The 27211-nt window shown below is 44.8% G+C and overlaps 1 long non-coding RNA gene across 1 annotated transcript; it reads right to left on the bottom strand.

Moving 5' to 3' along the window:
* Positions 1–410: 410 nt before the first annotated feature.
* LOC131831377 (uncharacterized) lies at positions 411–12914 on the bottom strand. The gene is made up of 3 exons (XR_009353625.1): positions 12293–12914; positions 11988–12103; positions 411–582 (listed from the first exon to the last, which is right to left on the bottom strand). It is a non-coding gene; the product is annotated as an uncharacterized LOC131831377 (long non-coding RNA).
* Positions 12915–27211: the final 14297 nt, after the last annotated feature.

Raw genomic sequence — 27211 nt, 5'->3', positions numbered from 1 at the left:
TAAAAAAAAAAAAGAGAATATGATCTTTGTATTAGACAGTTCTGGGCTTAAATTCCAGTTCTGTATCTTTTTTCCCTTGTCAATCTTTTTTAGATGCCACATTTTTAGCAAAACACTTTATTACTTACTGCTTTGATTCCCCATCTGTAAAATGAAATGCTTTTTCCCTCATCCAATCACCCAAATCCTACACAACGTTCAGAGCCTTCAGTGTTTCTGGCTGTCCTGAACACATGGAATTTCTGGAATACTTGAAGACTTGGTCATTTTGGGGGGGTCCTGGATTTAATCATGGAACCTGGTCACAGCCAACATAGCGAATTCCTTACACAATATCTATTCTTTCCTCTCTCTTTACCAACAGAACTTAAATTTTATGCAAGGCAGCAATGTGCCCAATTAAAAATACTCACCTCCCAGACTTCATTGCAGTTAGGGGTGGTCATGTAGTCCAGTGTGACCAGTGAAATATAAGCAGCATCCTTGTATACTACAAGAGCCTTCCAAGAAAATTGTATCCCTGATCACAATGGATACGTTCAGCTTTCATATATTCTTTGCCTTTACCTCTTTCCCCTGTTCCTGTTTAAAGCAAGACAATGACACTTAGAGAGTCAGTAGTCATTTTTACAATTATAAGAACCACCCACCAAGAGTGACAGAGCAAGCAAGCAGAAGTCAGGTCTTTGATGACTTCACAGAGATAATAAACAGATCCTGGGACACATTCCCATCTTTACCAGGTTAATCAACTGTTGTCTAGATTCTGTCACATGCAACCAAAGGCAGTCCCAAGTGAATACACTACTTTATATGGTTGCTGTGAGGATTCAAATAAGATGATTGTTAAGAACTTAGCCTAGTGCCTGGAACATAGGAATAACTTAACGAATTATTTGTTGATGAGTTCTAATTTTCTTCCTAGTAAGAGGGAATCAGGAGTTGAAAATAGAGTCTATGGCATGGACTGTAACAGAGTTGGGAATGTTTTTATTCATCATTTGTAACGTTCTTAAACTCATGCCCAGCAGACAAGAAGCACTTTATAAATATTTGATAAATAAATAAAATCCTAACAAATGTGTCAGGCACTGTTCTAGATGCTGGGATTACAGCAGCAAGCAAGACAGGATTCCTGCCCTTCAAGCATTTGCATTTGAGAAAGAGCAGGAGGAAAGGAACAATAAGCAAATAAATGAATACACAGGGAATTTCATGAAAATAAAAGAGGAAAATGTGATAGAGACACAGAACTCCCTGGGTGGGCTCTCCAGGGAAGGCATCTTGGGGGTGGTGACACCGAAGGTAAGACCTGATCCATAAGAAGCAGCCAGCTCTGTTAAGGAAGAACACTGCAAGCAAAGGCAAAGCGAGGCTTGCCAAAGGTCCTAAGAAGGTAGGTATGAGTTTGTTGTTATGAAGGAATAGTGTTCCTAAAATCACCAAAGTGTTGCATTTGCAAGCACAGAGAAGAATGCATACAGAGGGTAAATCCACATTTTATACTGCCTGAAACGTATACAGTTTGGGGGATCCTCTTCAAGGAAAAGAATATTAATTTAAGTACAACTATAATGTGGGGTTTTGGAAGGGAGGTTTGCAAGTGAGTGAATGGTTCTAAGGCTTAAGCTTCACGGACTTCAAAAGAAATCTATTTCAGGTTGGACCTGGGCTGATAGAGAAAAGTAGATTTAACATATAAATTCCTCAGACTCTTTTGGTAGTCATAAACCCATCTGAGGTAGATGGAATGAAAAAGCTGGCATTTATGAGAAGGATCCGGAATACATCACAGGACCCAGGGATGAGAACCTAGCTGGGCCAAAAACATATTGCAACCAGAGTCTCAAACACAAGCAGGACTCCCCATGTTTTATCTCTCTCTAATCTACACATGTGCTTCATTCTTATCTTTCTCTTTGAAGATCAGCTCCATGTGCTTTTCTGACACATGGAACAGGAAACCGCGGCTGCCCAGTTACACGCTGCAGCTCCCAGCTCCGGCTCCCAGGCCAACTTCCCAGGGAAGCGGTGTGACCCACAGATTTGAATTGGGCATCCATCTTTGTGTCAAAAAACCCCAGCATGATGGCAATGAGGAGACCACTCAACCATGAAGACAGGGACAAAGGAAGTTGCCTGAAAAGAGGAATTGTCGTGAGCGGTGGAGCAATTCGGAAATGGTGTCTGCCTCACTTGTGAGCCTCTGACTATACAGTGGCACTGTCCAATGGAAACACAACAATACACGCCCATGTGAGCCACATATGTCATTTAACATTTTCCAGCAGGTGCATTACAGGAATATAAAGAAACAGATTAAATTAATTTCAGTAATCTATTTTCTTGAACTCAACATAGCCAAAAAAGCATTACTTTAACATATGCGATATACAAATATCTTGCATTCTTTTCTACATGCGATGTCTTGGAAATCCAACTTTGAAGATCTATATTTGCAGCACATCTCAGTGTGGGCCAGCCACATTTCAAGCGCTCCAGAGACACAGGCGGCTAGCGGCTTCCATGCTGGGCAGGCAGGCCAAGATTTCTTGGCTGAGACCTGGTTGAGGCTGCTACCTGTGTACATCCCAGCAGGCCCAAGTCCGTAATGATCAAACGACATTCTCTTGCCTGACGCAGTTGTCATTACTGTGCTTTGGCTCTCGGGCTCTGATAAATGTGCAGGATTACTCATCACTGGCTTTCAGAGCAACAGAGCACAAGCACATTTGCTGGTGAATTGCAATTAGAGTTCTTTCTTTGATGGATCTAGAGTTTAATGTCTTTGCACTTCCCTTATTCCAGAAATGAGATTAAAGCCACACATACACACACACACACACACACACACACACACTCATGGCCCACAGAAATCTACAGCTCCATCAGCAAATTGTTCAGCCTTGGTAGGAAGGTCATTAGAATGGTTTTATGGAGAGTCCATAAAGCATCGGGAAAACAGATAAATGTCAAACTCCTGGTTGCTCAGCTGCCCTTCAGCTCAGTCTCCCAAAGGTAATAAATGCATCTCTCCAAAGAATATCTGCTTTCTCTTCAGTTCGCTGCATCCAGGTAAATAAGCAATTCAAGGCATATTTCTTTTTCATTACATGTATTTTTTTCCCTTCAGGTTCTAGCCAACACAGATGTATACGGGTTAGATCTGCTCCATCTCTCTTGGAGGGGCTGGTTTCTCTCCTGGCTATTGATTTTTCAGATGACTTCGGTTGAAAAGACAAGATGTGACTGGTTTAGAAGTCTCTTATTTTTTTGTCGGGAGGCAATTTGTGATGGCTGCCTCGTATATGGATAGCTACTATAGATCGGGCATTTCTTATCTGCCAGGCAATGTGCTAAATGCTAACAGACATTACGTTATTCAACTGTGGCAACAAAGCCATGGGTTAGCACTATTATTAACACCCCCTTCTTGTAGAGGAGGAAACTGAGGTTTGACAAATGTTAAGTGACTTGCCTGAAGTCACATGGTTAATTAGTAATAAATCCAAGGTTTGAACCCAGGTTGCCTGACACCAAATCTTCAGCTGCTAAGGTCTGCATATCGGTTTGGGGTAATTTCTGAAACAGAAGGCCATCCAAGTCTCTAGGGACCAGAACTTTGGCCTGAAAGCTTCTTGCAGCAAGGTATCTGAGAAGAGAGGCTAGTGGAATGAGCTCATCAGCGGGCAAGGCTGCAAGGTGGCAAAATGGAGCTCCTTTTAAATGGGAAAAATAGGGTACCTGGATGGCTCAGTGGGTTAAAACCTCTGTCTTCGGCTCAGGTCATGATCCCAGGATCCTGACATTGAGCCCCGCATCGCATCGCATCGCATCGGGCTCTGTGCTCAGCAGGGAGCCTGTCTACCCTGGCCCTGCCTGCCTCTCTGCCTACTTGTGCACTCTCTCTCGCTCTCTCGCTCTCTCTCTCTCTCTGTGTCAAAAAAATAAAAAAATCTTTAAAAAAATAAATGAGAAAAATAAAGACATATATGCAAATGTCTGGGGAGGAAACAGTTGACCAACCCTGACAAAGAAAGGCTGGATTCTCCTCTGCCCCCAGTGTAAACCAGCTCTGACCTTATTCAGCAATCTTAAACCAGCCACCTGGATTTCAGTAATGTAAAGATAATGGCTCTTCCAGTACTCCTTGGGGGCCTATTTGGATTAACTAGTTAATGGTTATATACTAGTTTGAGAAGGCAAAGGGCCCAATAAAATCTTTACTCAAGCCTTTTTAGCACAGAACTGAGCCCCTGTTGATGATAAATGTTAAAGGAAGATCAAGCCCTCTTCAGTTTTATTGCTTTAATTGTGCCATTTGGCAGTACGAGGACAGTCAAAAAAATAATAGCATGCCCACATTAATGAGCCTACTTGACTCTGAGAGATGACACTGGTAATGTTCTTAGCTAGGACCTGAATTTAATGTTGGTAAGCTCAAGTGGAGGGCTGACACTGGATAAATGTTTGTTGAATTACTAACAGCACAAATTTGAAGTTTACTCAAGCACCTACTATGTGCCCAACAGTGGACTGCAAATATCAGGCTTTTTTTTTTTTTTAAAGATTTTATTTATTTATCTTACAGAGGGAGAGATAAGTAGGCAGAGAGGCAGGCAGAGAGAGAGGGGGAAGCAGACTCACTGCTGAGCAGACAGCCTGATGCAGGGCTCGATCCCAGGACCCTGAGACCATGACCTGAGCCAAAACCAGAGGCTTAACCCATGGAGCCACACAGACACCCCAAATATCAGGCTTTATAAAGCCACCTTTCTAATGAAAATATTTTGCCTGGAGATTGGGAATGTTACTATATCACACCTATCACACCGAATGTGGATTCTTCCACCAGTAAGTTTCTGCCCAATCAGCAGTAGAGCAAACTATCAAAGCACTCAACAATCCTACTTGACAGCAAATTACCAAAAAATTTCTCATAGCAAAGAGAAATTGAAAATTCAATAGTAGCTCTCTTGGCAGAATGGCCCTGGGAGACAGAAATCTTCATTTGCCAAAGCCAAGAAAAACAAGAGAAATTGCAAGAGCTATCCTGATAACAACTATAAATTTTAAAATATGCAGAATATTTTCATCCTTTAAAGGACCACATCAACTCAGATTTCCACAAGCAAGAGTATGTAAGTTCCCAGTTAGAGGTACAAGTCAATCTCAATTACATAACATCCTCCTGTCAATTCCTACCTATTTGGAAAAATGTGAAATGTGCAAGTTTCCAAAGAAATAACCAGGCAATTGTCCAGCTGGTTTCAAAGTGGCTAAACCCTGTTAATCATTTAATACCTTACGTTATGTGAGATAAACACAAGATAAGTCACTGCCAGGCTACAGTCTTTTCTCAAATCCTCATTTGTTCATACATTCTTTTATTCACTCTACTAAAATGAACTGAGGGTCTACTCTATGGCAGGTATTGCTCCAGCCATGAGTGAAGCAAGCTGCCATGAACAAACCAAGATTACCTGTCCTCCTAGAATCTAAGTTTTTTTTTTTTTTTTTATTTACTTGTCAGAGAGAGAGAGAGAGCACAAAGCAGGGGGATCAGCAGGCAAAGGGAGAAAGAGGCTCCCTGCTGAGCAAGGATAGCCCCACCATGCAGGACTCAATCCCAGGATCCTGGGATCATGACCTGAGCCAAAGGTAGCCACTTAACCAACTGAGCTACCCAGGGACCCTAGAATCTACATTTTAGCAACTGCTTTCAATTCCCAATAGAACCCATGTATGCTTGAATTTGTAGTTTAACAAAACGAAATAGCCTTTTGGGCTAGTCCTTAGACTTCCTGATGTCGATTCATTCTTTCAGCAAATACTAACTCCTGGGCTACTCTGAAACAATACAAGTATCTATCCAGATGGCAGCCATGTTTTCAGCAGAGTTCAGTGTCCAAATGGAAACACAAGGCATTTACAACAACAACAACAACTATAACAATAACAATAACAACAACAACAAGACCCCAACACTAGAAGGTGTTAAATGCCATGACCAAAGCAGATAGAATGTTGTGAAAATTCAGAGAAGAAAATTCATCTTCAAGGAGAAGGTAACTAGGAGGCACCTGATTTAGGATTTAAAAGATGAGCGATATGTGTGTGGCTCAGTTGGTTAAGTGTCTGACTTCCATTTCAGTTCAGATCATGATCTCAGGGTTGCAAGAAGTAGCCTGAGTTAGGCTCTGCCCTGGATGTGGAGCCTGCTTAAGATTCCCTCTCCCTCTGTCCCTCCCCACCTCCCTCTTTAAAAAAAAAAGGGTGTGGGGGGGAGGAAGGATGAAAGGAAAGAATTTAAAGGATGAGTATGATTTGCACATGTAAAATGAGAGGAAGTGGGGCATACAAGGATGAAGGACCCTCTGTAAATGATCAAAAGTAGCATCTTAGTTTCTTAAATACACGTTGGTAAAACAGATCTCTGAAAGCTACTATGGGCTGAGTGTTTGTGTTTCTGCAGAATTTCTTTGTTGAAGCTCTAATCCCCAGTGGTAATGGAGGTACCACTGGAGGCCTTTGGGAGGTAATTAGGTCATGAAAGTAGAACCCTCATGATGGGATTCGTGCCTTTACAAGCAGAGTCAGGAAAGACAATCTTTCTCTCTGCCAATCTCTCTCTCTCTCCCTCTCTCTCTCTCTCAGCCACGGGAGGATAGAGCAAGCAGGTGTCATCTGTAAACCAGAAAGAGGGCTTGCACCAGAACCCTACCATGCCTGCACCCTGGTCCTGAACCTGAAGCTTCCAGAACTCTAAGAAATAAACGGCTGATGCTTAAGCCACCTCCTCTGTGATATCCTGGCAAACTTTGCTTTCAAACTTTTTTTTTTTTTTAATCTTAATGAAGTTTAGAGCAGCTATTACCCTCAATTCAACTGGTTCCTCAAGGTCAACCTACAATGAAAAGTCAAAAGAGTGGAAAATCAGTTTCATTTCACATGCCCATGATGAAAATGGCAGCTTGAAGTGTTGTGTTGCAAATAATTCTGAGGCATCATTAAGGTTCAGCAGGAAAAGGCCTGGGATCGATTAGTTATGTCTGCCACAGGCACAGGCTTCATATGTAGTGGGTGATCATTTCCCATCCCTGTGTTAAGGTCAGACCTCTGAATTGCCCAGGGAAGAAGGCTGTACCATTGTGTGTGTGTGGTGTGTGTGTGTGTGTGTGTGTGTTTAAGGTTTTCTTTTTCTTTCTTTCTTTCAGAGCGCTCATGGGTGCCAGCACGAGCAAGGGAAGAGGGAGGGTCAGAGCGAAAGGGAAAGGGGCTAGCAGCCTCTTTACTGAGCCCCAGCTGGAGGAGGTCTCCATGAGGGGAAGCTTGATCCCAGGACTGAGATCATGACCTGAACCAAAGTAAGATGCCTAACTGATTGAGCCACCCAGGCTCCCCACCATGCCGGTTTTTAAACTGTTTTAGTAGCAAGACCCTTTGTTTAGATGAACTCTTATTCAAATTCCAATACTTTGAAAAGCAGAGCTGTCCTGTTGAACAGGGGAATGGGATGCCTGAGGTGCCCCCCATCACCCACCCTTTTACCATGGCACGGGGCCTGAAGATCACCACTTTAAGAGACTGTTGCTTTCCGTGTTGCAAGAAGAACAGCATTTAATAATTTGTTTGATTCCTGTTCAGTTCCACAAGAAGGATGATAATCACTCTTTTACAGATGCAAAGTCTGAGGTCCCAAGAGGTCCAATGATAAGCCCAAGCCTGACAACAGAAGGCTGGTGAGGAAGTCAAGACTAGAAGCAGGGCCTCCCCTTTCCACAGGGCAGGGTGTCACATGCCTCTAGGGCCTCTAGGCTGCAGCTCCACCAGACCCAGCCAGGAGCCAGAACACCGGGGACCTCTCCAGAAGCAAGCTGGGTGGGGTTCGAATAAACACAAGGAAACACTCTCTATCTGAAATTATGCCCTGCTCTGCCCTCCCCTACATACCTTTTCCACAAGCCCAGTAGTCCCCAACACCTTAGAGGTCCCGGGGACTCAGAGGCTCAGGTTTCCTCCTTGTGCAGGAGAGATGGCAACCTGAACACGACCCCTCCTCCTCTTTCCTCAGCTCTTTCTAAGGGGAGCCGGCATCCTGGCCTGGACTGAGTGGCCAGGGGCTGAGGTCCAGCAGCCACAGTGAGTCTCCACAAGGCCTTTTACAAAGTCTACAGTGCTTTTATCCTGTCACCAAACCCACAGTGCTCCGCCCCTCATCACCACCCTCCTTGCAGCCTGGAACACTGCGGCAGCCTCCCCTCCCACCTCGTCCCCCCTCTTCAGGTCTGGCCTCACCTGGTTACTTCTGACCTTTCAACATTCTGCACTGCAGGAAGCCATCTTTGCATCATGCGGATCTGATCTGGTCACTCCTCTGCTTAAAGCCCTTCAACAGCTTCCCATTGCCCTTAGTTCCCGGAAAATAGCATTTCATGGTGAAAAAACATGTGTCCTGTGTGCACGGACACTCTCACAAAGGAGGTGGTTTGTGATACTTAAACTGGACTACGACAGTACTATAGGCTCCCTGGGGTTCACCGCAAAGTATTTATTTAGGTCCTGCCTCATTCCCCAAAGGAGCTGGAGCACTTTGAGGAGATGATCTATCTCCTGGGCAAGCAACAACAGGATGCTTTCTCAGCTATGCTTCGGAAGAAGCATCAGTCCTGTGGTATGAACCAGCCATAGTGTAAAATAAAAATAAATTTGTATTTTATTATCCTGAAAACTCTGAAAAGGAACTAAGGGACAGGTGGTGGCAGAGGCGCTCCACCCCAACATCGAGGTGATTTCTGGATCACTGAAAGGGCATTCCGAGGTGTATTAGGAGAAACTGAATTATTACATCACACAGTAGCCTGTGTGTCAGTATTAACCCAGCACGCCTAGGTCCAAAGTCAAGGGGGCTTCCCCCAATCACGTCCTCATAATTTAGAAAGAAGGCCCCTTCCGATAGCTTTTCCTTTGTGGCTCAATATATTTCTTTCTTTCTTTCTTTCTTTTTAAATGTATTTTGGGGTACCTGGCTAGCTCAGTTGGTAGAGCATGTGACACTTGATCTCACACTCATGAGTTCCAGCCCCATGCTGGGGGCACAGATTACTTTTTAAAAAATTAAAACAAATAAAAAACTTTAAAAATATGTATTTTAAATAATTATTTTTTGAGAAAGAAGAACAAAGCCAGAAACATAATAGTCCCTGATTTATTTATGTATTTGTATTTACTTATTTAAAGATTTTATTTGCTTATTTTGAGAGAGAGAGAGAGCGAGAGAGAGAGCTCACAAGTATGGGGGAGGGGCAGAAGCAGAATCCCCACTGAGAAGATAGCCTGATGTGGGACTCCATCCCAGGGTCCTAGGGTCATGACTGTTAGGCCCCAATAATGGGTCCGTGATTAAAGGAGCGAGACTGATACAAAGCAAAAGTCAAGCAAAGCTTTATTTCACGCCAAGCATCAAGAATCTAACCGAACCTTTGGGGACGCACCTCTTACAAGAGAGGGCGACCCTTCTCTGTTTCACAGACTAGCTTTTAAGGGCAAAGGCCATGCGGTGAGCCTGGCCACGCACAGGTGGCCAATGAGATTGTAACACACAGGAAACTCCACAGTGATACTAGGTGACCAACTGAGTTACAATTTACCCTAGTAGACATTTGAACCAGCCTATTACACCTTGATGGGGATAGGCGCCCAAAGGGCGGGGCCCATACTCCTTGGTAACCGGGGAGACAGTATGCATCCCCCCAATGATCGGATGTCTCCACCTGGCCTGACCCACCTTTGTATCTGGGCTTTGTTACCTGAAGCTGGTTTCCGGGACTTGTCTCCAAGTAAATCCCCTGGGGGAAGAGAGCAGGGACAGTTTCTAAATAGGTCCTTACAATGACCTGAGCCAAAGGCAGATGCTTAACCAACTGAGCCACCCAGATGCCCCTCCCTGATTGTAAACAATATTATAAAGCTATAATAATCAAAGTAGTATGGTATTGGCATTAAAACAGACATACAGGGAGGAAAAAAGGCATCTAGATTAATCAAACAGAATAGAGAGCCCAGAAATAAACCCAATGTATACAGTCAATTGATTTACAACAAAAGAGCCAAGACTATACACAGAGGAAAAGACAATCTCTTCAATAAATCATGTTGGGAAAACTGGACAGTCACATGCAAAAGAATGAAACTGGGTGGCTATCTTATGCCATATTCAAAAACTAAGTCAAAATGAATTAAAGACTTAAATATAAGACCTGAAACCGTAAAATTCTTACAAGAAAACACAGTCTGGAAAAAAAAGAAAGAAAGAAAGAGAGAAAGAAAGAAAACACAATGCATAAGTGCCTTGACATTAGTGTTAGCAGTGTTTTGGATCTGACACCAAAAGCAAAGTCAACAAAGACAAAAATTAACAAGTGGGACAATATCAAACTGAAAAGCTTCTGTACAGCAAAAGAAATCATCAAGGAAATGGAAAGGCAACTCACTGAATGGGAGAAAATATTTGCAAATCATATATATGACAAAGGACTGATATCCAAAACATATAAGGAATACATGCAACTCAAGAGCAGAAAAAAAAGAAAAGAAAAGAAAAAAGAAATAGGGAAAGGATCTGAATAGACATTTTCCAAAGAAGACATACAGATGGCCAACAGGTCCATGAAAAGGTGTTCAACATCACGCATTATCAGGGAAAAGCCACAATGGGATATCTTTTCATATGTGTTAGAAGGGCTATTATCAAAAAGATAAGAAATAGTAAGTGTTGACAAGGATGTGGGAAAAAGGGAACCCTTGTGCAATATTGCTAGAAATGAAAACTGGTACAGCCACTAAAGAAAACAGTGTGGGAGTTCCTCAAAAAAATTAAAAATAGAATCACCATAGTATCCAGCAATTCCACTTCTGGGTATTTATCAGAAGAAAATGAAAACACTAACTCGTGTCCATTGCGGTATTATCTGCAATAACCAAGAAATGGAAACAGCCCAGTGTCTGTGGATGGATGAATGGATAGAGAAAAAGAATGCTTTTGTGTGGAATATGATTCAACCATAAGAAAGTACGAAATCTTGCCATTTGCCACAACATGAATGGACCTTGAGGGCATTACGCTAAATGAAACAAGCCAGTCAGGGAAAGACAAATACCATTTTTTTGTTTGTTAGTTTGTTTGTTTGTTTTTTAAAGATTTTATTTATTTATTTGACAGTGAGAAATCACAAGGAGTCGGAGAGGCAGGCAGAGAGAGAGGAGGAAGCAGGCTCCCCGCTGAGCAGAGAGCCCAACACGGGAATCGATCCCAGGACTCTGAGATCATGACCCGAGCCGAAGGCAGCGGCCCAACCCACTGAGCCACCCAGGTGCCCCAGACAAATGCCATTTGTATATGCTCTCATTTATATATGGAATCTAAACGAAACAGAACAAAAAAAACCCAAGTTCACAGATGAAAAAGAATAATCATTGCCGGAGGTGGGAAGTGGGAGGTGGCAAAAAGGGTGAAGGGGTCAAGAGGTGTAAACTTCTGGGGGGGGGGGGGAAGCACTTAACTTTAAATAAGGCAACACACAACATTTCAAAATTCCAAAGGTACAGAAATACCTGTAATAAAGGCTCCTTCCCACCCCGGTCTTTCAGCCATCCTACCCATCACTGTTGAGAAGCCATCACTGTTACTAATTTCTAAAAGTAATCTATGCATGCATAAGCTTGCATATTCATAGTTTTATTTTCATTCAAATAGTGGAATTATATTCCCAGTGTCCTTTGCCTTGCCTTTTCCCCCCCGCCCACCTTACTGTTTCACTCAATAATTTATCCTGAGGTCCAGTTTCATTACATGTGACTGCCATGAACTGTGGCTGGGCTGTGTCCTTGAGATTCTTCGCGGGCTGGGAGGTTTTTGTCCCCGCTAAAACCAAACTGTCTGACTTGGGGCTGGGAAGTTGGGCCCATATTTACTCATATTTACTGACCTCAGAGCTCATCACCTGGAGAAAGGCAGCTGGTGCTCAGGACCAACTGGGCAGTACCTGCGGTCAGACCAGCAATCCTTTGCACATCACTCAGGGATCCTTGTTTCTTCTTAGAGCTTTTAAGTCATTTTTAGTTACATAGGAAATACAGGAAAAAAAAAAAACAAGGTTGACTAATTCAGTTGAAGTAAAAATCCCCTTCAATTCCCCAAACCAATCCATGTCAACTCTCTAATCAGAAGTGTCTACTGTAGCCTGGGTATTTTTAAGCCTTTTGTTTTGTGGGGAAGGTTGTGTTTTCCTACCTGGGATCATATTCTTTGTACAACTTCGTACAACTGTACAACTTGCTTTTCTCATTTAACATTTTGTCTTGGCTCTGTTTCCACTTCAGGGTACAGAGTGAGTACTTTGTCCTTTGTATCCATCCCATTATGATTCTGTTGTATGGATGTACCATAGTTTATGCAAGGATCTTCTTCTTGATGAGCACTTAGGCTGTTCCTAATCTTTCAACAGCCAAATAAACTGGCTTCTTTTCCCTTGTCACAGTAGATGGCAAGGCAGCTCCCTTCCCAGGATTTCTGTAGATTCCAAGGTTGCTTACATTTTCCTGGTCACATCCTGTCCCTGTCCTGTTCTTGAATCCATTAGGGGCTTCTCTATTCTCACCTCTCTCCCCATGCTCATCATTGCAATTCTTCCTTCTATATTCTTTCAAAACCAAAGGTTTCACTGGGTGAAGAAAAGGGGTTATAGCACTCTCCCCCTCCCCCACACTTAGGTGCCCAGCAAGTCCATTTGGGATGACCTACCATCCCAGTACTGATGAGGAACAGAAGGCAAGCTGAGGACAAAGCAGAAGCGGATAGCCCGCAACCCCTCCTCCCACCCTCCATGGGATATATATGACATTCCTCAGGCATTCCTGGCTGCCCTAAAGGAAAAAGAAATAGTTAAGTTGTAGAGACCACAATCCGGCAAGACCTGAGTCTCCCTCAATTTACAAATGTCCTAGTGATTTACAAGGAAGAGGCTTTCTTATCTATAGCCTAACTTCCAAAGACCCATAACTCAGTTCCTGAAGCCCTAATATCATCCTCCCCTCCATAAAACTGAGGGAGGCTGAGGCACAGGAAAATGTAAATAAAGTTAAATTTCTTCTAAACCTAAAGCTCATTGATAAGGACATGTGATAGGAGGAGTATGACATTCCTCCAGGAAGCGCTCAACTATCTTACTGTTAATATCTTACTGAAAGAAAAAACAACCTTAACTAGACAAATAGCAAAGCCTCTGGTATCCTGTGTGTCTTCTTCTTTCAAACCCTCCCTTTTCCTTACCTCCCCCAACACCATAGTGTATAATCAGCCACCCCTCACAACCTCAGGGCAGCAGCTCTTTCTGCCCACGGGTCCTGTCCCTATGCTTTAATAAACCACCATTTTGCACCAAAGATGTCTCAAGAATTCTTTCTTGGTCATGGGCTTTGGACTTCACCCCACTGAACCTCACTTATATTCTAAAACTTCATCAGTATCCGGGCCAGGCCACCAGGAGCTCCTACCCGGGCCCCTATGTCAGTCTCCTGGTTGGACCCCTGCTTCCACCCCTGCCTTCCTACAGCCCATCATCCAGCATGCCAGCAGAGGCCTTGGAAAACAAACCAGATCACTTCCCTCTCCTGCTTAAAACCCATCAGTGCTTCCTGTTGCCTTCTTCAGAGTGAAACCCAGGCTCCATGGCAAAGCTGACAAGACTCTGTCCAATCCCCTCCTGCCGCTTCTCCAGCTCCATCTTCTGTGTCCTCACAACTCCCCTCCCCTCCTTCTCCTCCTTGAACCACCGGGCCACCTGCCCTGGGCCTCTGCTCTGGCTCTTCCCTGGGGCACTCCTCACACCTACAGCAGCTGCAGGAGCTCCTTCTTGGCTTTCCCCTTGCTGTGCAGAAAGGCCTTTCTGATGACCCCACCCCTCCAATTTCTCTGGCGCATACCACACCCTGGCTATGTTTACTGTCTGCGCCCCACAAAACTGTAAGCTCCAAATGGGCAGACAACAAAGTTGTCTCATTCCTGGCCCCTTGCACAGGAGATGCACAGAACCCAAAGGCTGAACAAATGAACAGACCACATCTACCAAAAAAAAAAAAAAAAAAAAGGAGGAAACCTCCAGAGGAATGTAAGATCAGAAGACACACTCCAAGTGAGGGTCCCAAGGGAGCTCTCTCTGCATACAGGAGCCTGGTTCCTCACTGAGACCCGCTGGAGCCAGGAGGGAGGTCCCAGAGTCCCAGGGCCTCCCAGGGCCACCTGAGATGGGAGAGAGAAAGTCTCAGCAATGCCTTGACTGCCACAGCACAAGGACAAAGCTGCTGCCTCCGATGCTGATTTCCAGGCTGCTGCTGCCCTTCTTCCACCCACCAGAGAGCCCACTGAGTTGCCATAGCAACATAGGATAGCACTAGGGTCCAAATAGGGGTGTCTGCATCTCCCAGCACTTCCGTGAGGGCGAAGAAAAGGGGGGGGCTTCAGTCCAGAGTTGTGCCTCTGGTCTGTCCCCCTCTAAGCAGAGGGCCCTCCTTAGCCCCTCCAGCCCTACCTCACAGGAACAGGGGAAGAAGCCCTCCCTTCAGAGTAGTCTCCTCTGTTTTCTCTCTCCCGCTGCAGAAGGAAGGCCTCAACTTCCGTATCCTGTCCAGGCCAACAAACGGGCCAGAAGAACAAAGGAGAAAGATTCCCTGATGACGCACAGCTCTCAAAACAGCCTGAAGAATGTTTTCTTTTTTAGATACAACTTTGTTAGTCTGAATGGTCATCTCCTGGAGTTTTTGAGTCTCTGTTGGCTGTCTTTTGGGTCCCTTTAAAAAAGCCAAACCTGGCTTTTAATCCCCAAAGCTAGGAGCTCTTTGAGACAGCTGCTGGGAAGCCATTTGTATCATCCGTCAAAACAACGACAGGAGTATTTACTACTCTCTAAATGAATATGCAGCGGGCTTCACCTGTCTCAACCCCGACAATCACCCCAAAGAAAGTTTGTTTCATCCCTCTGTCCATGTAAGGAAACGGAGGCCTAGTGGCTCCCAGGGCCCTGCAGCTGCCAGGAGGCCAAGCTGCCATCGGAACACCAGCTCTCAGACCCAGATTCGCAAGCCACTGGCCATGGCTCGGCCTCGGGAGGCATAGACTGCCCCCCGGGGCGACACATTTTGCTTCTCCAAGCCCAGCCAGCCCCTCGAGGCCTCGCGTGGCCCCCTCCTGGCCACCGTGGCCAGCAGTTGTTGGCTCTGGCCCCACGCCACATCACCCCCACAGCGATCTGACAGCAAGTAGTTCAGAGTGGGAACAAAGGCAGCTTTTTTAGCCCCTTCTTTAGAAACCTTGACTCTTCGCCACCACAGAAGAGGCTCCTCGGATTGGTTGCTACCATGGCAACGGGCTGCTGGTCTCTGTCCAATTATGTCAGTCCAGGACTGCAGTGCCTCCGTGTCCATTTCCGGCCCCAGCTCCCAGCCTGCCAGTGCAGCCCTTCTGACCTCCAGGCAATTGTGAATGCCTACGCTTTCTAATTACAGCTGCCTTTCAATTCCCTGCTCCCTACGAAACCTTTGTAATCTGCATCGAACTTCTCCCAGCAGCCCCTCCTCACATTCGCCTGCGGGCTTTTTGTCTGTGGTTTATGAAGCCCTGATTATGTATCCAGCCTTGGCGCCCCGCCCCCCGCCCCTGCATACTTGTGCACCCTGCTGGGCGGATAACCTGAACACGCCAATTTCAGACATCCGGAACTCAGAGTCTGGCGCTGAGATCTTTTCGCTGTAATTGTGACCTTGGAGGTGGTCTACGGTGGCCTGATTTTAAGCCTGATTTCTTCCTTCAGTGACTCAGGAGCACCTACTATGTTCCAGGCGCTAGAGACACCGCATTAAATAAGCCAGCCTGGAACTTTATGCTTTCCTAGTGGAGGAGGGTGGTAAACGGATAAACAAACATGATTTGGGGAATGGTCAGTGTGGAGAAGATAAAGGAGCTGAGGAGCCCTGATTCTAGGAGGGACATTTTCCTCTGTTCCCATCCAAGTGCCTCACTTCCGGAGGGAGGGGCACATAGAGGAAGTCGGGGAGGGAATGGTGCTTGCTGCCCACTGGGACCTTCTGGATGCAAGTGGTAGAGGCTAAACTTAGGGAAAAGGATCTTCAGGTAGTGATGCATTGGGGGTCTGAGGCCTGATAGTCATCAGGACTCCATCAGCCCCTCTTCCCCGCCCTGGCCGTCAGCTTCCTTCCTTCCTTCCTTCCAGTGGCTTCTCCCACAGGAACAGGCAGCATGGCTACTGACAGACCCTGTGAGTTTTATTTTTCCAGGCTGCAGTCATGGAAGTCAGCCTGACGTCAAGCATTCTCCCATTCTAAGGCCACATTCCAAAGGAAGCCACGGGTTGGCCCAGGACAGTTCCCAGCTGGACTAACCAGTAAAGGCCAGGGATGAGGTCAGAGGACTAATAAGGAGGCTCCTGAGTTCCCAGGAAGTTCTTTGTGGTTGGGAAAGGCAGGCAGTTCCAGGATCCAGACCATCCTTACAGAGGGAGACCCATCTAAATGTGTGCGCCTCCACCCCTCGCCCTCATCCCAACCCACCCACACAACTGCTTTCTTACTTCTGTGGTCTCAGTTCTGTTCCTGAAACCGGGCCCTATGCCCTAGTTCAGTCCCAAATCAAGGTCACTCTCTGCTCTGGAGACTTCTGCCAACCTCACCTATGTCACCCTCATGTGTAGTCCCACCTACCCCATGCACGACTCAAAGTTTTTGAGTACAGCTTTTATGAAGATCTAGGGGGTGACAGATGGGGAACATGCCATAGCTCAGAAGAAGACCATGGTATGCTCCACATATAGAAACAATTCTCACTGCCTTCTATCCTTAGTGTTCACTGTAAGGAAATCACATGGTTTCCCTCCCTCCTTGACCTTTCTCTTGGAGCTCCCAGCAGGAACCGTGAAATTCCTTGCTACTTTCTAATGCAGAAGTATCTAGCTTTCCACCTCCACTCAAATCAGATTCCTGAGCCTACTCTGGCATATCCTAAAAACACATAAAGGTGTTTTGCTAAATAAAAGAACCTTCTTTCTGAACCTACAGAAGTTAGGAGAAGCTATGGCACTGTAGTCATGTGCTTAACTTATTCACTATCAAATTCTTAGGGCTCCTATTCCCACCGACCAGAGCGAGAACAGGAAGTGGGGATGAAGGGGTCCATGCAGAGACTCCTCTCTGGCCTGAGGATAATGTATCGTCCCCTTCAGTGTTGAGATCTTGTAAGGTCAGGAAAATGTGAACATGGTATATCCCAGTACATCTCTTCTGACATTAGATGGGGTCTCATGATTCTTGAGACTTCTTTTGAGGGATGGGCTCAGCAGATCACACACTAGCCCAAAACCCCAAGGGTACCACAGAGGGAGAATGAATGACTCCCAGACTGTAGAGGTTGGTGATACCTCAGCAAGGGACACAAGATCTCATTCTGAGAAGAGAAGGGGTAATGTGGACCCTCTCAGCCACGCCCACTGTCAGCTATATTTTCCAGCTGAGAAAGCTCAAGTCGGTGTTTGCATCCCAGGGCCTGCCCTTTTTACTCTCTCTGTGGTGGGAATCAGCAAATGCTAGAATTCTGACAGAGTTGCCGCCTCTGAATGTCCCTACTGGGATTGTAAAGACTCACAGATGACAATCATTTGGGAAGCCGTGCCCTTACATGTTGCCTGCTGCCTGAAGCTATTTCTGTGAACAATCAGAGCTCTCTTTTTCTACCGCCTCTAAAAACTTACGCACAGGTAGACTGCCCACATAGGGCGCTCATGTAGCATGGCTCTAGCACCTTCTCTTAGAGTTCATTTTCAATGTTCTGGAGGGTGGGAGCCAGAGATGGGGAAAAGAGCTGTCCTTTCTGCCTCTGTCCTCTTCTGTACCCAAAGATTTCATATAAGGAGAGCTACGAAGATCTTGGTGTTTGCTCCTGAGAAGTCTGGTTCCTTCTTATTACCTCAGATTTCCCGGAGCCTGGACCTATTAATGGATTCCTTCTGCCTTTGTGGTCTGATCAAACTGCAGCCTATTTCTGCAAATGCACTGGACTTTGAATCTAGGGGCTAGGCTCCAGGGTCACTGACATCCCTTCCCCTTCTTACAAAAGGAAGTATTAGGTTAGTGGAATGAGCACTGGGCCAGGAACCAGGTGAGTTTGGGGATCTGGTCCTAGCTCTGATGAAGTGTGACTTTGTGCAAGTAACGTGCGTCTTGGGGCCTTGGGTTTTCATCCATCAAAGGCATGGTTTAACAGAGGCAATTTTCTAAATCTTGGTCGCTCATCTGTATCTCTAAACACCCTGTGTATACCTATACTATATACTTAACATTTTTCTGAAAACTGAATTACCTTTTTGACTTGGCTTCATGATAAGCAACATATCCATGAAATCACATATTTAATGTGCTAGCTTTATTTTTGTTCTACTTATTTTTAATTTTACTCATCTGTATAATCCCTTAAACTATCCTGAGTACCATAAACCTATACTACCCTTAGGGAAACACTGAATTAGAGCACCACTTTGGTTCCCAAATGTCTTCATCCCTATTGTGAAATTCTAATAATTCCCCAAAGGAAAAACAATTTCATAAAGAAAAACATATATATATCATTCTTTTTTTTTTTAAAGATTTTATTTATTTATCAGAGAGAGAGAGGGGGAGAGAGCGAGCACAGGCAGACAGAATGGCAGGCAGAGGCAGAGGGAGAAGAAGGCTCCCTACCGAGCAAGGAGCCCAATGTGGGACTCGATCCCAGGATGCTGGGATCATGACCTGAGCCGAAGGCAGCTGCTTAACCAACTGAGCCACCCAGACGTCCCTATATATATCATTCTTGAGCCAAGAACCAGCATGACCCTTCGAACAAAATGGTTGTGTCTTGACACCTTTTGCTTCCCCAACTCTGATTCCAATTTCTTGAGACTGACGAGCCTACACAGGGCTCTGCCACAGCTCTTCCCTTGGAGTTGTACATAGTCTACCAAAAACCTCAGTTTCAAAGTGCCCCAGGCTTTCCCCATGTCCGGTGGTGGAACTGCCTATATCAGGTGGTGGTCCCCTGGAAACAGCTAATCCTTCCAAGTGACTGGAGGGTTAGCTTTTCATCCTAAGCAAGCAATCCCTAGGTTAGAGCAAGTCTGACCAATAGGCAGCCTCCTCTTATTCCCTTCACCCCCACTGCTTCCTGGAACTATTTGGATGACATAATTCAAGAGACTTATGGGGATCCTTGGCTAAGAACTCTCTTCTCTGGTACGGTACTGGCAAGTAAGGGAGACAAGAGTTGGGCTTCTCAGGGGAGAGAGAGAGACAGAACAGATAACGTTTCCCTGGTAAAAGAAGGACACCTGTATAGTGAGATAAAAACTGAACAAATCATTAATCATCAGGGTTGATCATCCCCTTCTCAGGAATTCCCAAATCTGGGTGATCATCAGCATCACATGAAGGACTTTTATAAATAAAATTAAACACACCCCTATGCTATTACACAGCATTCCCACTCTTGGTATTTGGCCATAATAAATGAAAATACCAGGGGCACCTGGGTGGCTCAGTTGGTTGAGCAGCTGATTCTTGATTTCAGCTCAGGTCATGATCTCAGGGTTGTGGGATCGAGCCCTACCTCAGACTCCGCGCTCAGCAGGGAGCTAAGCGCGAGATGCTCTCTCCCTCTGCCCCCACCCCGCTTGCTCACTAGCTCTCTCTCTCTCACTCACTCTAAAATAAATAAATAAATATTTAAAAAAATAAATGAAAGCACATTTATTCATATTTGCCAAATCAACATGGGTAAAGAGAGAAAACAAACTAAGGTATAGCCACAGGGTGGAGTATTACTCAGCAATAAAAAGTAATGAACTATGGACATGATACATGCAACAACACAGACAGATCCCCAAAACTTTTTTATTTTTTTAATTTTTTTAAAAGATTTTATTCATTTATTTGACACAGAGAGAGAGAGACCACAAGTAGGCAGAGACGCAGGCAGAGAGAGCCAGACGCAGGGCTCAATCCCAGGACCCTGAGACCACGACCTGAGCCAAAGGCAGAGGCTTAACCCACTGAGCCACCCAGGCGCCCCCCAAAAACTTCTTGAGAGGCAAAAGAAAAAAGAAACGGGACACATCCATTGATAGGACATCCAAGAACAGGAAAGACCCATCTATGGTGATAGAAATCAGAAGAGGGGTGATCTATCAATATAGGGTGGAGATTGATTGGACTTTCTGGGGCCATGAAAATGTTCTATACCCACACATTTGCCAGAATGCACCCAACTACGCTGTGAAGACTGCATTTCCCTGTAGGTACATTTTACTTTAACTTAAAAACAAAACCAAGGGGCGCCTGGGTGGCTCAGTTGATTGAACAACTGACTCTTGGTTTTGGCTCAGTTCATGATCTCAGGGTCATGAGACCAAGTCCTGCATTGGAGTCCGCACTCGGCACAGAGCCTGCTTGCCCTTCTCCCGCCCATGTGTGAGAGCACATCTGCACTAGCTCTCTCTCTCAAATGGGTGAATAAAGCTTAAAAAAACAAAAACAAAAAACAAAAAATATATGTTCTCTGGCCCCATCCTATTGCTACTAAATCAGAATCTCCAGAGGCAGAATCTGGAAATATGTATTTAAAAAAAAAAACCCTGTAGGTGATTCCAATCCACACTCAGGTGTGGGAACCTTTGGATCCTAAGAAAGGTTTGGCTGTTTCTCTATTGTTTACTAGAGGTGGGACGTTACAGGACTGCTAGTAGAAAGACTAAAGAACAGCTACTGCTTATTGAACACTTATAATTATGTCTTCAAATTCTTTCAAAAACCCCACAAAGCTCCATCTTACAGATGAAAAAACAACAATAATAATGAGGGCAAGGCACTTGCCTAAATCACACAGCTGGTAAACAGCAAAACTACTTGGCCCAGGTCGTCTTTACCACAAATGTCTAATTCTTTCCATCATCCATTCACTCAAATAACCCAAACCAAGTAAATATTGTATGCCTTCTCTGAGCCAGGCACTCTGCTGGGCATTATGCCATGCCCACTGCCCTGAGAAGATAGGAAGGAGGACTGATGGGTGAACAAGATGAAAATCCATAAGGCAGCATTTACCTTTGCTGTGTAGACTCAGGGAGGAAAGGGTTCCCAGGCCTCTTTTCGTTTTAATTATTCAGGTGGTTTGGGGAAAGGCAGGAGGCTTATGGTTATAGAAGCATAGCTAAAGAAAGCTTCTCTGCTGCTTACCTTGGGAACTTTCCAGAAGCTCACACCAATAGCAGGTAATGTTAAAAATGGGTTAAAATCATTATGGGATTATGAATAATTCACAGGCAGCCCCTGTTACCCATTACATTTTGTTCTACATAATTGCTTCCTGGAAATCTGCTCCCAGGGCAGGGAATTGGGAGTATGCATGAAATTGAATATTTCTGTCTTTGACAAGTAAATTTAAACAAAATTGTGAATTAGTTTCAGTCCCCTGCTGCCTATCCCCTTTGAGTTGATAAGACTGGTCCTTTATCCAACAAAATAACTCTGCAAGAAAAAGAGTCTGGCTTCTTAGAAAGAGAAGTGAGCCCCAGTTCCGTTTCTTGTACGAGGAAGTGTTCTAGGGGTTCTAAATATTGTGGAGGATTTTGGGTGGGATGGGGGACTAGAAGAGGGATGTCTGGGGGAGAATCAGAGTCAAACCACAAAATGTACTCTGGATGGTATGATATAAAGATGGGAATGACCTGGATAAAAGTAATCCTACTTTTTAAATGGAGATGTAATTCACAGACCAAAAATTCATCATTTTTTATTTTTATTTTTTTATTAAAGATATTATTTTTAAGTAATTCCTGCACCCAACGGGGTGATTGAACTTACAACCACAAGCTCAAGGGTCACATGCTCTAGAGACTGAGATAGCCAGGCATCCCAAAAATTCACCTTTTTTTTTGGTTTTTGGGGAAAAAAATCACCTTTTAAAGTGTACAAGTCACTTTGCCTCAGCTCCTGGCAACAAATAATCTGCTTTCTGCCTCCATAGATTTGCTTGTTCCAGACATTTCGTATAAATGGAATCATGCAATATGTTGCCTTTTGTGACTGGCTCCTTTCGCTTAGCATATTTTCCAAGTTCCTGTTGTAGCATGCATCAGAATTCCATTCCTGTTTATGGCTGTGTGATAGCCCATCATACAGATATACTATGTTTTATTTATCTGTTCATCAATGAATGGAAATTGGTTTTGGCTATTATGAATAATCCTATCATGAGCATTCACTTACAGGTTTCTGTGTGCATATATGTTTTCAGTTCTCTAAGTATACAACTAGGAGTAGAATCGCTGGCTCATGAGATAACATTTGTTCTGTTTTTTAAAAATTTTTACTTTAGGGGCGCCTGGGTGGCTCAGTGGGTTAAAGCCTCTGCCTTTGGCTCAGGTCATGATCTCAGGGTCCTGGGATCAAGCCCCACATCGGGCTCTCTGCTCGGCAGGGGGCCTGCTTCCCCCTCTCTCTCTGCCTGCCTCTCTGCCTACTTGTGCTCTCTGTCTCTGTCAAATAAATAAATAAAATCTTTAAAAAAAAATTTTACTTTAATTCTAGTATAGTTAACATACAGTTATTATATTAGTTTCAGGCATACAGTATAATAATTCAACACTTTCATACATCACCTAGTACTCATCACAACAGGGGACTTTTTGCACTTTCCCCCTCCTCCGCTGCACCCCCGACCCCACCCACCTCTCCTCCCGTAACCATCCATCTGTGCTCAAGAGTCTGTTTCTTGGTTTGTCTCTCTTTTTTTTCCCTTTTGCTCATTTGTTTTGTTTCTTAAATTCTACAACATATGTTCAAGTTTTTTCCATTGTTCTTTTGGTCTTGTTTTGTTTTTTAGAGAGAGTGTGTGAGTGGGGGGTGAAGGTGGAGGTGGAGGGAGGGGCAGAGGGAGAAGGAGAGAGAGAGACGGCCAAGCAGACTTCGCGGCCAGCGCAGAGCCTGTCTCGGGGTTCAGTCTCACACCCTGAGATCATGACCTGAGCCAAAACCAGGAGTCAGATGCTTAACTGACTGCACCACCTAAGCACCCTATATGGTCAATTTTTTGAGGAAGTATCAAACTGTTTTCCACAGTGGCTGTACCATTTTCCATTCCCTCGGCAGCATGTGAAATTCCCCGTTTTCTAGAAATACCTCTTTTCTCTAGCGATACTCTTGCTTTATCTTGTCAAAATGTATCTGTTCTACATAGTAGTCACAGCTTATCTGAAAACCTAACCTACATTCCTGGTTTCATGTGTCATCCCCCTGGATAACACATTTACAATGTAAGAAGAGCTTCCTGGAGTTACACTAGTACATTATTCAGGACACTACCAAATTCAAATTATCTGAAGCAAAGAGAGGATATATGAACTCCCCCAGCTAGCAAGATAGTCAGGTAGCTTCCAGACGGTAAAGGGCAGTTACAGGAACCAAGACTTCAGCTTCAAGGTGAACTTCTCTTTCTCTCTCTAGTCCCCTCTGAATCTCCCTCTTGTTTCTTATTTCATTGATGTCCTCTTTCCATGACACTCTCACCACCTCTCATCTCTGTAGCCTCTGCTTGGCCTCATGCCACATCAGATTATTTCCATGTATAAGAAGGACCACTGCCCTCCGCTCAGACCTACATCCTCTCAGCTTAGCAGCACCATGGGCAGTTTAAGACCTAGGGACAGAGACCTTCTCTCCCAGAATCATGTATGTCATGCCAACCTTGTTTCAATCACATGTCCAGGAAAATTAAGTCTAAAGTTCTTGGTCCCCCCCCTGGCTCCTACACCCACATCTGCGGCCAGATCAGAAGATGGGGATCTTGTCAGATTCAACACCTAACTATCGCCACCTTAGTCATTTCGCTCTGTCACAATTTTACTTTTTCCAAATGAGTGGGATGGGATCTTTTTTAGAAAATGGAGGGAAAACTTCAGTAATTGAAGGCACTTTCTATTTTACTCTCAGTGGGTTCTAAACTCTGAGAAGGACTCTCAAAGGACTTCCAAAATTTCTCAAGTACAGTTAAACAGCTACCAGAGCCCACATGTGAAAAAGAGAAAATGAGCTGAGTCCTTGGATGTTAATGCTGGAAGACCCTGTAGGGACCCCCTACTCTCCCGACTCATTTTACACAGGAAGCAACTGAGGCCCAGGGCTGGAGAGGACCTGTCTGGTCATGGAGATGAAAAGTAGCAGAGCTGGCCCCAAACCTGGATCTCCAGGCCATGCCCTTTTTTCTTGTTCAGCCTCTTCTTGTCCATACTCTCCCTCATGTGTACACTCAGATTAAAAAAAGAAGAAGAAGAGGGGCGCCTGGGTGGCTCAGTGGGTTAAGCCGCTGCCTTCGGTTCAGGTCATGATCTCAGGGTCCTGGGATCAAGCCCCACATCGGGCTTTCTGCTCAGCCGGTAGCCTGCTTCCCTTCCTCTCTCTCTGCCCTCCTCTCTGCCTACTTGTGATCTCTCACTGTCAAATAAATAAATAAAATATTTAAAAAAAATAAAAATAAAAAACGAAGAAGAAGAAAAAAAAGGTTCTGGGGTGCCTGGGTGGCTCAGTCGGTTAAGCACCTGCCTTCAGTTCAGGTCATGATCTCCTGGTCCTGGGGTGGAGCTCCACACTGGGCTCCTTGCTCACATGTGATCTTATTGATTAATCATTTCTTTTTTTTTTTTTTAAGATTTTATTTATTTATTTGACAGAGAGAGATTACAACTAGGCAGAGAGGCAGGCAGAGAGAGAGGAGGAAGCAGGCTCCCTACTGAGCAGAGAGCCCAATGCAGGGCTGAATCCCAGGACCCTGGGATCATGGCCTGAGCTGGAGGCAGAGGCTTTAATCACTGAGCCACCCAGGCAGCCCTGATTAATCATTTCTTTTGTGTCACCTGAGCTCGGGTGTCTGCTTCTCCCTCTCCCTCTCCCCCTCTCCACCCCCCACTCAGGCTCACTCTCTCTCTTAAATAAATGAATAAAATCATAAAAAAAAAAAAAAAGAAAAAGGGCTCCAGATTCATAATAAGGGCCTAAGAAGGAGGTGCTAAATGGCTGCACTGACTTTCCAGTACCAATTCACTCTCTGGGCATCACAGGGACACAGTTTATGCTGTGGGGAGGATTTCTTGCTGAAATCAGCACTGCTTGGGCCATAATCTAGCTGTGAGTCACAAACTGCACAGGAAGTATCTGGAAGAGCTTTCTCTGAGCAAGAGAGGAGAGAACTGAAGGGTGAGGAAGAGAAATAATAAGCAGACATTTTTTAAACCAAAACAAAGAGCTATAATCAACACTCACTCAACCTGCATCCTGGCCTCTGGAATGATCTGTGGGCAGTGCAAATACCGCACATACAACCTTCCTTCTGCACCCTTACTCTGTACTTACCCAGTACAAGAGACATACTTCTGGGACACGTTTTAGAGTCTTTTTTATTTTTTCACATGAATTTGTACAAGCTCTTTATAGTAAAGGTTTAGCTCTTGTCTGCTTATGACTGACAAATATTTCTGTTCAGATTTCATTTTCTTTTACTTGTTTTTTTTCCACTGATGTGTTTAATTTTCACATGTGGATGATCCTATCGACTAATCATCCCTTTTGTGTTGCCTAAGCTGCGATGTCATAATTCAATATGCCCCTCTACTTCCTTTTTTTAACCAATGAAAATAATTTCTTATAAACCCATCAACACGTCCCTTAAAAGCCTGAGTTTGCAGTAATATGAGCATAACAGAACTAAGGACTCCCATATCTGCCCTATTTCAGTTTATCTAAGTTTTCTTCCAATACTTTTGTAGACTTCAATTATTTCAATTTTGTACACTTCAACTTGGAATTTATTTTGGTGCAAAATGTGAGGTAAGGATCTAAGTTTCTGTTTCCTTGTTGTGTTTTTCCCAAATAGGTATCTGGTTATCATAATACCATTTATGAACTAATAACTCTCTTCACTCCCAGTAATGTTTTCTAAAGGTGCAGACTGTGGGGATGTATCACTGGTTCCTGTTGTTTTAAAATATGTGCATAAATCCATGACCCTGTCCCCTTCAAAAGGAGGGATGTAATTCTCCTCCCCTTGAGTGTCAGCTGGACTTGGTAACATAACAGACATAATGGCTGGTTTAAGTGCCAGCGTGTGGCTCATGAGGCCGAGTCCCAAGAGACACGTGGCTTGCTTCTCAATCTTTCTTGGATCAGCCGCACTACAGCATGACAGCGACCAGCCTCCAGAGCCCCCAACAGTTTTCGCAACAGCAAAAACTGTGCCCCTCTCAGAGTGCCCCAGGTCTTTCTGGGAAGCCCTGAGAGGAGCCTCAAAAGCACACACCAACCAGCCCTCCCTCTGTAGTCACCAGGCCTTTTTATTTTGCTCTTTAGCACCATTTCCTGACTGTGGCTCCTGAATCGCTTTGGAAAAGCATCACCTCTGCACCAGCCATCATGAAAGGCCCCAGAGCAGAGTGTGCCCTGGGGGTTGGGGATGGAATTGGCTGCTTCTGAGCTACAGCAGCACACCTGGGCCCTCAAGTGACTCTGCTTGCCCTCCATCTTGGGGTGTCCATCTTGAATTGCTCCATCAGCTTCTTTCTATAAGCCCCTCTCTCTGTAGAGTGCTCAAGTCAGCCCAAAGGAGTGGGTAGGGAGACAAGTCCTTCCATGTGCTTTCAGATATTTATTCTCTCTCCCACAGAGAAAACATCCCACTTAGATGGAGGGAGCAATGGCGGCCGTTGGGGATATGGATTAAAGCCCTAACAGCGAGGAGGAGTCAAGATGGCGGAGAAGTAGCAAGCTGAGACTGCTTCAGCTAGCCGGAGATCAGCTAGATAGCTTATCTAAAGATTGCAAACACCTGAAAATCCATCGGCAGATCGAAGAGAAGAAGAACAGCAATTCTGGAAACAGAAAAACAACCACTTTCTGAAAGGTAGGACCGGCGGAGAAGTGAATCCAAAGCGACGGGAAGATAGACCCCGGGGGGAGGGGCCGGCTCCCGGCAAGCGGCGGAGCAACCGCGCACAAAATCAGGACTTTTAAAAGTCTGTTCCGCGGAGGGACATCGCTCCAGGGGCTAAACCGGAGCGAAGCCCACGCG

Source organism: Mustela lutreola, chromosome 5 (assembly GCF_030435805.1).
Source record: "Mustela lutreola isolate mMusLut2 chromosome 5, mMusLut2.pri, whole genome shotgun sequence".
Lineage (NCBI taxonomy): Eukaryota > Metazoa > Chordata > Mammalia > Carnivora > Mustelidae > Mustela > Mustela lutreola.
This window is presented reverse-complemented; position numbering and strand designations above follow the sequence as displayed.